The sequence below is a fragment of the Pongo pygmaeus genome, chromosome 23 (genome assembly GCF_028885625.2).
Source record: "Pongo pygmaeus isolate AG05252 chromosome 23, NHGRI_mPonPyg2-v2.0_pri, whole genome shotgun sequence".
Lineage (NCBI taxonomy): Eukaryota > Metazoa > Chordata > Mammalia > Primates > Hominidae > Pongo > Pongo pygmaeus.
The window spans coordinates 18,570,115-18,585,992 of NC_085931.1; positions in this window are offsets into that span (position 1 = coordinate 18,570,115).

Sequence of the window (15,878 nt, forward strand, 5' to 3'; positions counted from 1 at the left end):
CATTCCACCTTCCATTCCATTATATTCCGCATTCCATTCCATTCCATGCCACTTTCCATTGCATTCAATTCCACTTTCCATTCCATTCCATTCCTTTCCACATAGCATTCTATTCCATTCCATTCCTTTCCACTTTCCATACCATTCCATTCCATTCCACATTGCATTCCACATTCCGTTACATTCCATTCCACATTCCATTCCATTCCATTACACATTCCATTCCACATTCCATTCCCTTCCATTCCACATTTGATTCCTTTCCATTCCACTTTCCATTCCACTTTGCATTCCACGTTCCATTCCACTTTCCATTGCATTCCATTCCATTCCATCCCGTTCCACTCCATTCTGGATTCCTTTCCATTCCATTCCACATTATATTCAACACTCCTTTCCATTCTATTGCTCAATGCATTCCATTCCATTCCACATTCGATTACATTCCATTCCGCTTGGATTCCACCTTACATTCCACATTCCATTCCACGTTCCATTCCACGTTGCGTTCCATTCCCTTACTCGTTCCTTTCCACTTTCCATTCCACGTTCCATTCCATTCCATTACATGTTCCATTCCAGTTTTCTTTCCATAACATTCCACATTCCGTTCCCTTCCATTCCATTCCATTCCACATTCCATTCCACTTTCCATTACCTTCCATTCCACATCCTTTCCATTCCATTCCACATTCCTTTGCATTCCATTCCACATTCAATTCCACATTCCATTACCTTCCATTCGGCATTCTTTTCCATTTCATTCCTCATTCCATTCCACTTTCCATTCCACGTTTCATTTCACGTTCCATTCCACTCCATTCCTTTCCATTCCCTTCCAGATTCCATTCCTTTCCATTCTTCATTCTATTCCACCTTCCATTCCATTCCGTTCCACCTTCCATTCCAGATTGCATTCCATTCCATTCCACATTCCACTCCATTGCCTTCCACATTCCATTCCTTTCCATTCCAGATTCCATACCATTGCATCCCACATTCCATTCATTTCCATTCCACTTTCCATACCATTCCATTGCATTCCATTCCACATTCCATTCTTTTCCATTCTACATTCCATTCATTTCCTTTCCACATTCCAATAAATTCCATTCCATGCCGTTCCACATTCCATTCCTTTCCATTTCAAATTCCTTTCCAATCCATTACTCAATCCATTTCACATTTCATTCCATTCCACATTCCATTCCACTTTCCATTCCATTCCTTAAACCATTCCATTCAATTCCACATTCCATGGAATTCCATTCCCTTCCATTCCACATTCCATTCCATTCCATTCAACATTCCATTCCATTCTATTCCACATTCCATTCCGCATTGCATTCCGTTCCATTCCACATTCCGTTCCACATTAATTTCCACATTCCTTTCCTTTCCATTCAACATTCCTTTCCACATTAAATTCCACTTTCCATTCCTCATCCCATTCCACATTCCGTTCCATTCCTTTCCATGTTTCATTCCACATTCCTTTCCATTTCATTCCACGTTCCATTCCACATTCCATGCCACATTCCATTCCTTTCCATTCCACATTACATTCCACGTTCCATTCCATTCCTTTCCACGTTCCATTCCACATTAGATGCCACATCCCATTCCACTTCATTCCACTTTCCATTCCATTCCACTCCACATTCCATCCACATTCCATTCCACATTCCATTCCATTCCACATTCCATTCCACGTTCCATTCCATTCCATTCCGCTTTCCTTTCCACATTTCATTCCATTCCATTCCACTTTCCTTTCCACATTCCATTCCACGTTGCATTCCATGATGCATTCCACGCTCCATTCCATTTCATTACATGTTCGATTCCACATTGCATTCCATTCCATTTTCTATTTCACATTAAATTCCACATTCCATTCCACATTGCACTGCGTTCCATTCCACGTGCCACACCACATACCATTCCACAATCCATTCCACATTCCATTGCATTCCACATTCCATTCCATTCCAAATTCCATTCTGCATTCCATTCCACTTTCCATTCCCATTCCATTCCATTCCTTTCCACATTCCACTCCACGTTCCAATCCCTTCCATTCCACATTCCGTTCCATTCCATTTCACATTCCATTCCAGATTCCATTTCACATTCCATTCCATTCCTTTTCACATTCCATTCCACATTCCCTTATACATTCCAATCCATGCTGCGTTCCACATTCCATTCCACGTTCCATTCCACGTTGCATTCCAAGTTCCATTCCACGTTACCTTCCATTCCATTCGACGTTCCATTGCACAATCCATTCCATTCCATTCCACTTTCTATTCCACATTGCATTCCACATTGCATTCCATAATCCCTTCCTTTCCATTCCACATTCCATTACATTCCTTTCCACATTCCAATACATTCCATTCCTCATTCCATTGCATTCCATTCCACATTCCATTACATTCCTTATCACATTTCATTCTACTTTTCCTAGCATTCCATTCCACCATCCATTCCACATTCCATTCCACTTTCCATGCCAATCCATTCCACTTTCCATTTCACGTTCCATTCCGCCATCCATTCCACATTCCATTCCACGTTCCATTCCGTTCCATTCCACATTGCACTCTACTTTCCTTTCCTTTCAATTCCACTTTCCATTCCGCATTCGATTGCACATTGCATTCCACGTTCCATTACACAGTCCATTCCACATTCAATTCCTTTCCATTCCACATTCCATTCCAAGCCATTCCATTCCACATTCCATTCCATTCCATTCTGCATTCAATTCCATTCTATTCCATTGCAAAATCCATTCCATTCCATTAAATTCCACATTCAATTCCTTTTCCTTCCAGATTCCATTCCATTCCATTCCGCGTTCCATTCCATTCCACTCCCTTCCACATTCCATTGTATTCCATTAAATTCCACATTCCATTCCCTTCCTTTACACCTTCCATTGCATTCCATTCCAAATTCCATTCCATTCCGTTCCATTCCACATTCCATTCCATTCCATCTATCCACATTCCATTCCTTTCCATTCCACATTCCATAGCATTCCATTCAATTCCATTACATTCCACATTCCATTCCATAACATTGCGCATTCCATTCCATTCCAATGCGTTCCACATTCCATTCCATTCCATTAAATTCCAGATTACATTACATGACATTCCACATTCCATTCCTTTCCATTCCACATTCCATTCCATTCCATTCCTTTCCATTCCACATTCCATACCATTACATTCCATTCCAAATTCCATTCCTTTCCTTTCTCCATTCCATTCCATTCCAATTTCTTTCCATTCCATTCCACATTCCATTTCACATTGCATTCCATTCCACATTCCATTCCACTTTCCATTGCATTCCACTCCACATACAATTCCATTCAATTCCACGTTCGTTTCCATTCCATTCCCTTCCTTTCCATATTCCATTCCATTCTTTGCCGCATTCCATTCCTTTCCATTCCATTCCACATTCCATTCCATTCCATTAAATTCTATATTCCATTCCATTTCATTCATCACTCCATGCTAATTCTTTTCACATTCCATTCCATACCATTCCATTCCATTCCACATTACATACAATTCCATTCTATTCCACATTACTTTCCGTTCCATTCCACCTTCCATACAATTCCATTCCACTCCACATTCCATTCCTTTCCATTCTACATTCCATTCCATTCTATTCCTCATTCCAATCCTTTCCATTCTATTCAATTCCTCTTTCCATTCCCTTCCATTCCATATTCCTTTCCATTCCATTCCACATTCCTTTCCATTCCATTCCACATTCCTTTCCAGGTTACATTCCGCATTCCAATAAATTCCTTTCCCCATTGCATTCCACTCCATTCCGCATTCCATAACTTTCCATTCCGTTCCCTTCCACATTCCATTACGTCCCGTTCCACATTCTACTCTCATTCCATTCCATTCTATTCCACATTCAATTCCATATTCCATTCCATTCCATTCCATGTTCCATTCCATTCCATTCGACATTCCATTCCTTTCCATTCCACATTACATTGCACTTTCCATTCCATGTTCCATTCAAGGTTCCATTCCAAGATCCATTCCACTTTCAATTCCATTCTACTCCACGTTCCATTCCACATTCCATTCTATTTCATTACACTTTCCATTCCACATTCCATTCCACATTCCAATCCACATTGCCTTGCATTCCATTCCACATTCCATTCGTTTCCAATCCACATTCCATTCCATTCAATTCCACATTCCATTGCTTTCCATTCCACATCCCATTCCACATTCCATTCCATTCCATTCCACATTCCATACCATTCCATTCCGTATTCCAATCCATTCCATTCCACATTCCATTCCACATTCCATTCCATTCCATTGCACGTTCCTTTCCATTCCATTCCACAATCCATTCCATCCCCTTCCGTTCCACTTTCCATTCCATTCCATTCCACATCCCATTCCACTCCATTCCATTCCATTCCATTCCACATTCTATTCAATTCCATTCCATTCCCTTCCCTTTCATTTTCCATTCCATTCCATTCCACATTCCACTCCATTCAATTCCATTGTATTCCACATTCCATTCCTTTCCATTCCATTCCACATTCCATTGCATTCCACATTCCATTTATCATTGCACTACATTCCACTGCACTTTCCATTCCACATTCCCTTCTATTCTATTCCATTCTACATTCCATTCCACGTTCTAGTTCACTTTCCATTCCACGTTGCATTCCACACTCCGTTCCATTCCATGCCACATTCCATTCCACATTCCATTCCATTCCATTCCACATTCCTTTCCAAATTCCATTCCATTCAACTCCATTCCATAACACATTGCATTTCATTCCATTCCATTCCATTCGATATTCCTTTCCATTCCACATTCCATTCCTCATTGCATTCAATTACATTCCACATTCCGTTGCGCATTACATTTCATTGCATTCCACATTCCATTCCATTCGAATCCGCATTCCATTCCATTTCATTCCCGGTTCTCTTCCATTGCATGCTACCATCCATTCCATTCCACGTTCCATTCAAATCCATTCGGCATTCCATTCCATTCCATTCCACGTTCCATTCCATTCCATTCCACATTCAATTCCATTCAGTTCCTAATTCCATTCCATTCCATTTCACATTAATTTCCATTCCATTGAATTCCACATTCCATTCCATTCCACATTCCATTCCACATTCCAATCTTCGTTCCATTCCATTCCATTCAATTCCACATTCAATTCTATTCCATTCCACAATCCATTCCAAATTCCACTCCACCTGCCATTCCACTTTCCATTCCATTCCATTCCACAGTCCATTCCACTGAATTCCACATTCCATTCCGTTCCCTTCCACATTCCATTCCATTCAATTCCATTACATTTCTTTCCATATTCCATTCCATTCCATTCCACAATCCATTCCACATTGCATTCCTTAGCATTCCACATTCCATTCCACCTTATATTCCATTCCATTCAATTTCATTCCACATTCCTTTCCATTTCATTCCACATTCCATTCACTTCCATTTCACATTCCATTCCATTCCATTCCACATTCGATTCTATTCCTTTCCACATTCCTTTCCTTTACATTACACTTTCCATTTCATTCCATTCCACATTCCATTCCATTCCATTCCACATTCCATTTCACATTCCATTCTCTTCCATTCCACATTCCATTTCATTCCATTCCATTCCACATTCCATTCCACCTTCCATTCCACTACTTTCTACATTCCATTGCACATTCATTTCCATTCCGTTCCACATTCAATTCCATTCGGTTGCATATTCCATTATATTCCATTCCATTCCCCATTCCATTCCACATTCCATTCTACATTTCATTCCACATTCCATCCCATTCTATTCCAAATTCTATTCAACATTCCATTCCATTCCTTTCCACATTAATTTCCATTCCATTCCTCAATTCATTCCATTCTATTCCATTCCGTACTATTCCACATTCCATTCCATTCCATTCCATTCCATATTACTTTCCATTCCATTCCAGAATCCTTTCCATTCCGTTCCACATTCCATTCAATTCCTTTCCATTACACTTTCCATTCCATTTCCTTGGATTCCACATTCCATTCTAATCCATTCCATTCCACATTCCAATCCATGCCATTGCACATTCCAACACATTCCATTCCATTCAATTCCTCATTCCATTCCACATTCCATTCCACATTCCATTCTATCCCATTTCACATTCCATTCCACATTGAATCCCATTCCATTACATATTCCATTCCACAATCCATTCCATTCCATTCCACGTTTCTTTCCATTCCATTCCATTCCACATTCCATTCAATTCCATTGAATTTCACATCCCATTCCCTTCCATTCCACATTCCATTCCATTGCATTGCATTCCACTTTCCATTGTACATTCCAATCCATTACTTTCCATATTCCATTCCACATTCCATTAAATTAAATTTCTCATTCCTTACAACATTCCATTCTATTCCATTCCACATTCCATTCCACATTCCATTCCATTCCATTCCACGTTTCATTCCACGTTCCATTCCACGATCCATTCCATTCCATTCCACATTCCATTCAATTCCATTCCAAATTCCATTCAATTCCATTCCACATTCCTTTCCACATTCATTTCCATTCCATTCCTCATTCCATTCCACATTCCAATCCATTCCATTCCACATTCCATTCCATATTCCATTCCATTCCACATTCCATTCCTTTCCATTCCATTCCACATTCCATTCCATTCCACATTCCATTTCTCTTTCCACTCCATTCCATTCAACTTTCCATTCCACATTCCCTTCCATTCCATTCCAATCCATGGTATAGTCCACTTTCCATTCCACTTTCATTTCTCAGTCAATTCCATTCCATTCCACATTCCATTCCATTCCATTCCACATTCCATTACACATTCCACTCCATTCCATTCCTTATTCCTTTCCAAATTCCATACCATTCAATTCCATTCTATAACACATTGCATTCCATTGCATTCCATTCCATTTTCCATTCCATTCCACATTTCATTCCACATTCCAGTCCTTACAATTACACATTCCATTCCACAATTCTTCCCATGCAATTCCATATTCCATTCCACAATCCTTTCCATTCCATTCCCAGTTCCTTTCAATTACATTCCATTCCATATTCCATTCCATTCCATTGAATTCCACATTCCTTTCCATTCCATTCTGTATTCCATTGCATTCCATTCCACATTCCATTTCACATTCCATTCCACGTTCCATTTAACATTCCATTCCACATTCCATTCCATTCCATTCCACATTGCATTCCTTTCGATTCCACATTCCATTCAATTCCATTATACATTCCATTCTATTCCATTACACATACCCTTATATTCCATTACGCATTCCATTAAATTCCACATTCCCTTCCACATTCCATTCCACATTCCTTTCCATTGCATTAAGCATTCCTTTCCATCCAGTTCCATTCCATTCCACTCCACATTCAATTTCACATTCCATTTCACATTCCATCCCATTCCATTCCCCATTCCACTCCACATTGCATTCCATTCCATTCCATTCCACATTTAATTCCATTCAATTCCATATTCCATTCCATTTCATTCAACATTCCATTCCATTGCATTCTATTCCACATTACATTCTATTCAATTCCACATTCCATTCCATGCCATTTCTCTTTCCTTTCCATTCCATTTCACTTTCCATTCCATTCTATTCCTTTACACTTACCATTGTATTCCATTCCACTTTCCATTCCACATTCAATTCCACATTACATTTCACATTCCATTCCACATTCCATTTCACTTTCCATTCCATTCCATTCCATTTCATTACATATTCCTTTCCGTTCGAATCCACATTCCATTCCATCCCATTCCACTTTCCATTCCTTTTCACATTCCATTCCATTCCATTCCTCATTCCATTCAATTACATTGTACGTTCCATTCCTCTTTCCATTCCACATTCCCTTCCATTCCATTCTTTTCCACATTCCATTCTATTCCATTCCACATTCCCCTCCATTCCATTCCATATTCCATTACATTGCATTCCACATTCCATTCTCTTCCATACCACATTCCATTCCATTCCATTTCACATTCCGTTCCATTACATTGCATTCCAAATTCCATTCCTTTCGATTCCACATTTCATTCAATTTCATTCCATTCTATTCCACATTCCATTTCATTCCATTCTATTACACATTCCATTCCATTCCATTCCTCATTCCATTCCACATTCATTCCACGTTTCATTCCCTTCCATTCCATATAGTATACCACTCCATACCACATTACATTCCATTCAATTCCACATTCCTTTCCATTCCATTGCATTCCACATTCCATTCCAGTACATTCCCCATTCCATTTCATTCCTTTCCATTCTATTCCACATTCCATTACATTACATTCCACATTCCATTCCATTCCATTCCACATTACTTTCCACATTCCATTTCACTTTGTATTCCATGTTCCATTGCATTCAATTCCACATTCCAAACCATTCCATTCCACATTCCATTCCATTCCACTCCACGTTCCATTCCATTCCATTCCATTCCATTCCACAATCCATACTATTCGATTGCATTTCACATTCCATTCGCTTCCATTACACATTCTATTCATTTCCATTGCACTTTTCATTCCATTCCATTCCACCTTCTATTCCACGTTCCATTCCATTCCATTCCATGTTCCATTCCATGTTCCATTCCATGTTCCTTTCCATCTTCCATTCCGCATTCCATTCCATTCCTTTCCATATTCTATACCATTCCATTCCATTCCACAATTCTTTCAGCATTCCATTCCACATTCCATTTCTTTCCACATTTCATTACATTCCACATTCCCTTCCACGGTGCATTCCACGTTCCACTCCATGTTCCATTCCATTCCACTCTCCATTCCATGTTCCATTCCACGTTCCATTCCAAGTTCCATTCCGCGTTCCATTCCCTTCCATTCCAGGTTCCATTCCACATTCCATTCCTTTCCATTCCACTTTCGTTTCCACATTCCATTCCTCATTACATATGTCTGTGCATTCCTTTCCATTCCACATTCCATTCCACATTCCATTCCACATTCCATTCCACATTCCATTTCGTTCCAATTCACATTCCATTCCACATTCCACTTAAGAATCCATTACAGATTCCATTTCATTCCATTCTACATTCCATTCCATTCCACTCCACATTCTATTCGAAATTTCATTCCATTCCTTTCCACATTCCCTTGCACATTCCATTCCACGTTCCACTCCATTCCATTCCACATTCCATTCCATGTTGCATTTCATTCCTTTCCACGTTCCTTTCCACGTTCCATTCCTCATTCCATTCCACATTCCATTCTACATTCCATTCCATTCCATTCCACATACCCTTCCACTTTCCATTTCACCTTCCATTTCTCATTCAATTAAACATTCCATTTCACTTTCCATTGCATTCCATTCCATATTCCGTTCCATTCCAATTCACATTGCATTCCATTCCATTCCACGTTCCATTCTGTTCCACATTCCATTCCATTCCACATTCCATTCCATTCCATTACATATTCAATTCCATTCCATTATATTCGACATTCCATACAATTCCATTCCACACTCCATTCCATTACATTGCACATTCCTTTCCACATTCCATTCCACATTCCTTTCCACATTCCATTGCGTTCCATTCCACATTCCATTCCATTCCTTTCCCCATACCATTCCATTCCATTCCACATTCCATTTCATTCAATTTCACATTCCATTCCATTCCATTACATTCCACATTCCATTCCATTCCATTCCGTTTTCCATTCCATTCCATTCCATTCTATTCTGCTTTCCATTCCATTCGATTCTATTCCACATTCCATTCCATTTCTTTCCACATTCCATTCAATTACGTTCCACATTCCATTCCAAGTACCATTCCAAATTCTATTCCATTTTCCATTCCACATTCCATTCCACATTCCATTCCATTTCATCCCACATTCCATTACACTTTCCATTCCATTCCATTCCAGATTGCATTCCACGTTCCATTAATTTCCATTCCACCTTCCATTCTATGTTCCATTACTCATTCCATTCCCTGTTCCTTTCCGCGTTCCATTCCACATTCCATTTAGTTCCATTCCATATTCCAAAAAATTCCATTCCATTCCAATCCACATTCCATGCCATAATCCATACAATTCCATTCCATTCCATTCCACAATCGGTTCCATTCCATTGCACATTCCGTTAAACGTTCCATTGTACATTCAATTCCTTTCCATTACACACTCCATTGCATTCCGTTCCACATTCCACTCCACCTTTCACTCACAATTCCATTTCAGATTCCATTCCAGTCCATTCCACATTCCATTCCACATACCATTCCAGTCCGTTTCACATTCCATTGCCCATTCCATTCTATTCCATTCCACATTCTATTCCACATTCCACATTCTATTCCATTACATTCCACATTCAATTACACATTACATTCCAAAATCCTTTCCATTTCATTCCACATTCCATTACACGTTCCATTCCATTCCATTCGATGTTCCATTCCTCGTTCCATTCCATTTTCCATTCCATTCCATTGTACATTACATTCCTGATTCCATTCCATTGCATTCCACTTTCCATTACACGTGCCATTGCACATTCCATTTCATTCCTTTCCACATTCCATTACACGTTCCATTCCATTCCATTCGAATTTCCGTTCTACGTTGCATTCCACATTCCGTTCCACATTTCATTCTACATTCCATTTCACATTCCAGTCCATTCCATTCCACATTCCATTCCATTCAATTCCACTTTCCATTCAACATTCCATTCCACATTACTTTGCACATAACATTGTACATTCCATTCCACATTCCATTCCATTCCATCTCACATTCCATTGCACGTTTCATTACATTCCATTTCACATTCCATTCCACGTCCTATTCCATTACATTACACGTTCCATTCCACGTTCTTTTCCACGTTCCATTCCACATTCCATTCCATTCCATTCCTTATTCCATTCGACATTCCATTCCATTCCATATTCTATAACATTCCATTCCATTCCACATTCCATTCCACATTCCATTCCACTTTCCATTCCTTTCCATTACACATTCCATTCCATTCCAATCCCCATTCCATTCCATTCCACTTTCCATTTCATTCAAATTCATATTTCATTCCATTCAGTTTCACATTCAATTCCATTCCATTGCATTCCACATTCCATTCCATTCCATTCCGCGTTAAATTCCCTTCCATTCCATTCCACATTCCATTCCATTGCATTCTATTCCACATTCCGTTCCATTCAATTTCACATTCCATTCAATTACATTCCACGTTCCATTCCACTTATTATTCCACTTTCTATTACACTTTCCATTCCACATTCCATTGCACATTCCATTCCATTCCATTCCACATTACATTACACTTTCCATTCCATTCCATTCCACATTACATTATACGATCCATTCCATTCCATTGCACCTTCCATTCCATGATCCATTCTATGTTCCATTCCCCGTTCCTTTCCACATTCAATTCCACATTCCCATTTATTCCATTTCATATTCCTTACCATTTCATTCCGTTATAATCCACAATCCATGCCATATTCCATACCATTCCATTACATTCCATTCCACAATCCATTCCATTCCATTGCAAATTCCATTTCACATTCCATTCCACATTAAATTCCTTTCCATTCCGCATTCCATTCCACAATCCATTCCTCAATCCATTCCACATTCCATTCCGTTCCATTCCACATTCCATTCCACACTCCATTCCACATTCCATTCCACATTCCATTCCATTCCATTCCACATTCCTTTAAGCATTCCATTCCATTCCATTCCACTTTCCATTTCATTCAAATTCATATTTCATTACATTCAATTTCACATTCCATTCCATTACATTGCATGCAACATTCCATTCCATTCCATTCCGCATTCCATTCCATTCCATTCTATTCCACATTCCTTTCCATTCCATTCTATTCCAAATCCCGTTCCATTCCATTTCAAATTCCATTCAATTACATTCCACGTTCCATTCCACTTATTATTCCACTTTCTATTACACTTTCCATTCCACATTCCATTGCTCATTCCATTCCATTCCATTCCACATTCCATTACACTTTCCATTCCACTCCATTCCACATTCCATTATATGATCCATTCCATTCTATTGCACCTTCCATTCCACGATCCATACCATGTTCTATTCCCCGTTCCTTTCCAAGTTCAATTCCACATTCCCATGCATTCCATTTCATATTCCTTATCATTCCATTCTGTTCTAATCCACAATCCATGCCATATTCCATACCATTCCATTCCACAATCCATTCCATTCCATTGCACATTCCATTTCACATTCCATTCCACATTAAATTCCTTTCCATTCCACATTCCATTCCACAATCCATTCCTCATTCCATTCCACATTCCATTCCATTCCATTCCACATTCCATTCCACACTCCATTCGACATTTCATTCCACATTCCATTCCACCTTCCTTTCAAAATTCCATTCCACATTCCATTCCATTCCATTCCGCATTCCGTTAAGCATTCCATTCCATTCCATTCCACTTTCCATTTCATTCAAATTCATATTTCATTTCATTCAATTTCACGTTCCATTCCATTACATTGCATTCCACATTCCATTCCATTCCATTCCGCATTCCATTCCATTCCATTCTATTCCACATTCCATTCCATTACATTCTATTCCACATTCCGTTCCATTGCATTTCACATTCCATTCAATTACATTCCACGTTCCATTCCACTTATTATTCCACTTTCTATTACACTTTCGATTCCACATTCCATTCCACATTCCATTCCATTCCATTCCACATTCCATTATACGATCCATTCCATTCTATTGCAACTTCCACTCCATGATCCATTCCATGTTCCATTCCCCGTTCCTTTCCACGTTCAATTCCACATTCCCATGTATTCCATTTCAAATTCCTTACCATTCCATTCCGTTCTAATCCACAATCCATGCCATATTCCATACCATTCCTTTACATTCCATTCCACAATCCATTCCATTCCATTGCACATTCCATTTCACATTCCATTCCACATTAAATTCCTGTCCATTCCACATTCCATTCCACAATCCATTCCTCATTCCATTCCACATTCCATTCCATTCCATTCCACATTCCATTCCACACTCCATTCCACATTTCATTCCACATTCCATTCCACCTTCCTTTCAAAATTCCATTCCACATTCCATTCCATTCCATTCCACATTCCGTTAAGCATTCCATTCCATTCCATTCCACTTTCCATTTCATTCAAATTCATATTTCATTCCATTCAATTTCACGTTCCATTCCATTACATTGCATTCCACATTCCATTCCATTCCATTCCGCATTCCATTCCATTCCATTCTATTCCACATTCCATTCCATTCCATTCTATTCCACATTCCGTTCCATTCCATTTCACATTCCATTCAATTACATTGCATTCCACATTCCATTCCATTCCATTCCGCATTCCGTTCCATTCCATTCTATTCCACATTCCATTCCATTCCATTCTATTCCACATTCTGTTCCATTGCATTTCACATTCCATTCAATTACATTCCACGTTCCATTCCACTTATTATTCCACTTTCTATTACACTTTCCATTCCACATTCCATTCCATTCCATTCCACATTCCATTATACGATCCATTCCATTCTATTGCACCTTCTATTCCACGATCCATTTCATGTTCCATTCCGCGTTCCTTTCCACGTTCAATTCCACATTCCCATGTATTCCATTTCATATTCCTTACCATTCCATTCTGTTCTAATCCACAATCCATGCCATATTCCATACCATTCCATTACATTCCATTCCACAATCCATTCCATTCCATTGCACATTCCATTTCACATTGCATTCCACATTAAATTCCTGTCCATTCCACATTCCATTCCACAATCCATTCCTCATTCCATTCCACATTCCATTCCATTCCATTCCACATTCCATTCCACACTCCATTCCACATTTCATTCCACATTCCATTCCACCTTCCTTTCAAAATTCCATTCCACATTCCATTCCATTCCATTCCACATTCTGTTAAGCATTCCATTACATTCCATTCCACATTCCATTCCACATTCCATTCCATTCCATTCCACATTCCGTTAAGCATTCCTTTCCATTCCATTCCACATTCCATTCCACATTCCATTCCATACCATTCCACATTCCATTCCACGTTGCATTCCACATTCAATTCCATAGTATTGCACATTGAATTCCTTACCATTCCACATTCCGTTATACGTTCCATTCCGTTCCATTCGACGTTCCATTCCACGTTACATTCCATATTCCAATCCATCCCTTTCCACCGTCCTTTCCATTACATTCCGCATTCCATTCCATTCCATTCCACGTTCCATTCAGCATTCAATTGCACATGCCATTCCACGTTCCATTAAACATTCCATTCCTCTTCCTATTCCTTTCCATTCCACATTCCAATTCATTCCATTCCATGATCCATTTCATGCCATTCCACATTCCATTATACATTCCATTTCAGATTCCATTCCACGTTCCATTCCATTAAAATCCACATTGCATTCTTTTCCATTCTACGTTCCATTCCGTTCCACATTCCATTCCATTCAATTCCGCATTCCTTTTCATTGCATTTCACATTTCATTCCATATTGCATTACAATACATTCCGTTCCACTTTCCATTCCACATTCCATTCCACGTTGCATTCCCCGTTCCATTCCATTCCATTCCACATACCATCCTATTCCCTGCCTTTCCACATTGCATTCCATTCCATTTCACTTTCCATTCCATTTCTTTCCACATTGCATTCCATTCCATTCCACTTTCCATTCCATTCCTTTCCACATTCCTTTCGACATTGCATTCCTCATTCCTTTCAACATTCCATTTCATTCCATTCCATATTCCTTTCCATTCCATTCCACATTCCATTCCATTCCATTCCACATCCCATAACTTTCCATTCCACAATCCATTCCGCATTCCATTCCACTTTCCATTCCGCAATCCATTTCACTTTCCATTGCCCATTTCATTCCATTCTATTCCACATTGCATTCCATTCCATTCCACGTTCCATTCCATACCATTCAATTCCATTCCACATTCCATAACATTCCATTCAATTCCACATTCCTTTCCTTTCTATTACACATTCCATAGAATTCCATTCCACATACCATTCCGTTTCGTTCCATTACTTTCCAAATTCCATTGCACATTACATTCCACATTCTATTCCTTTACATTCCACATTCCGCTTCACAATACATTCCACATTCCATTCCATTCCATTTGACATTCCATTCAGCATTCCATTCCATTCGATTCTGCATTGCATTCCGTTACATTCCTCATTCCATTATCCATTCCATTCCACATTCCATTCCCCATTGCATTCCATTAAATTCCACATTCTATTTCACATTCCATTCCACCTTCCATTCCTTTCTACATTCCATTCCACATTTCATTCCACGTTCCATTCCACTTTCCCTTTCACATTCCATTCCACGTTTCATTTCATTCTATTCCACATTCCATTCCATTCCATTCAATTCCTTTCCATATGCCTTAACATTGCATTCCATTCCACATTCCACTTCTTTCCATTTCACATTCCTTTCCATTCCATTCCGCATTCCATTCCATTTCATTCCATTCCATTCCACGTTCCATTACACATTACATTCCCTTCCATTCCAC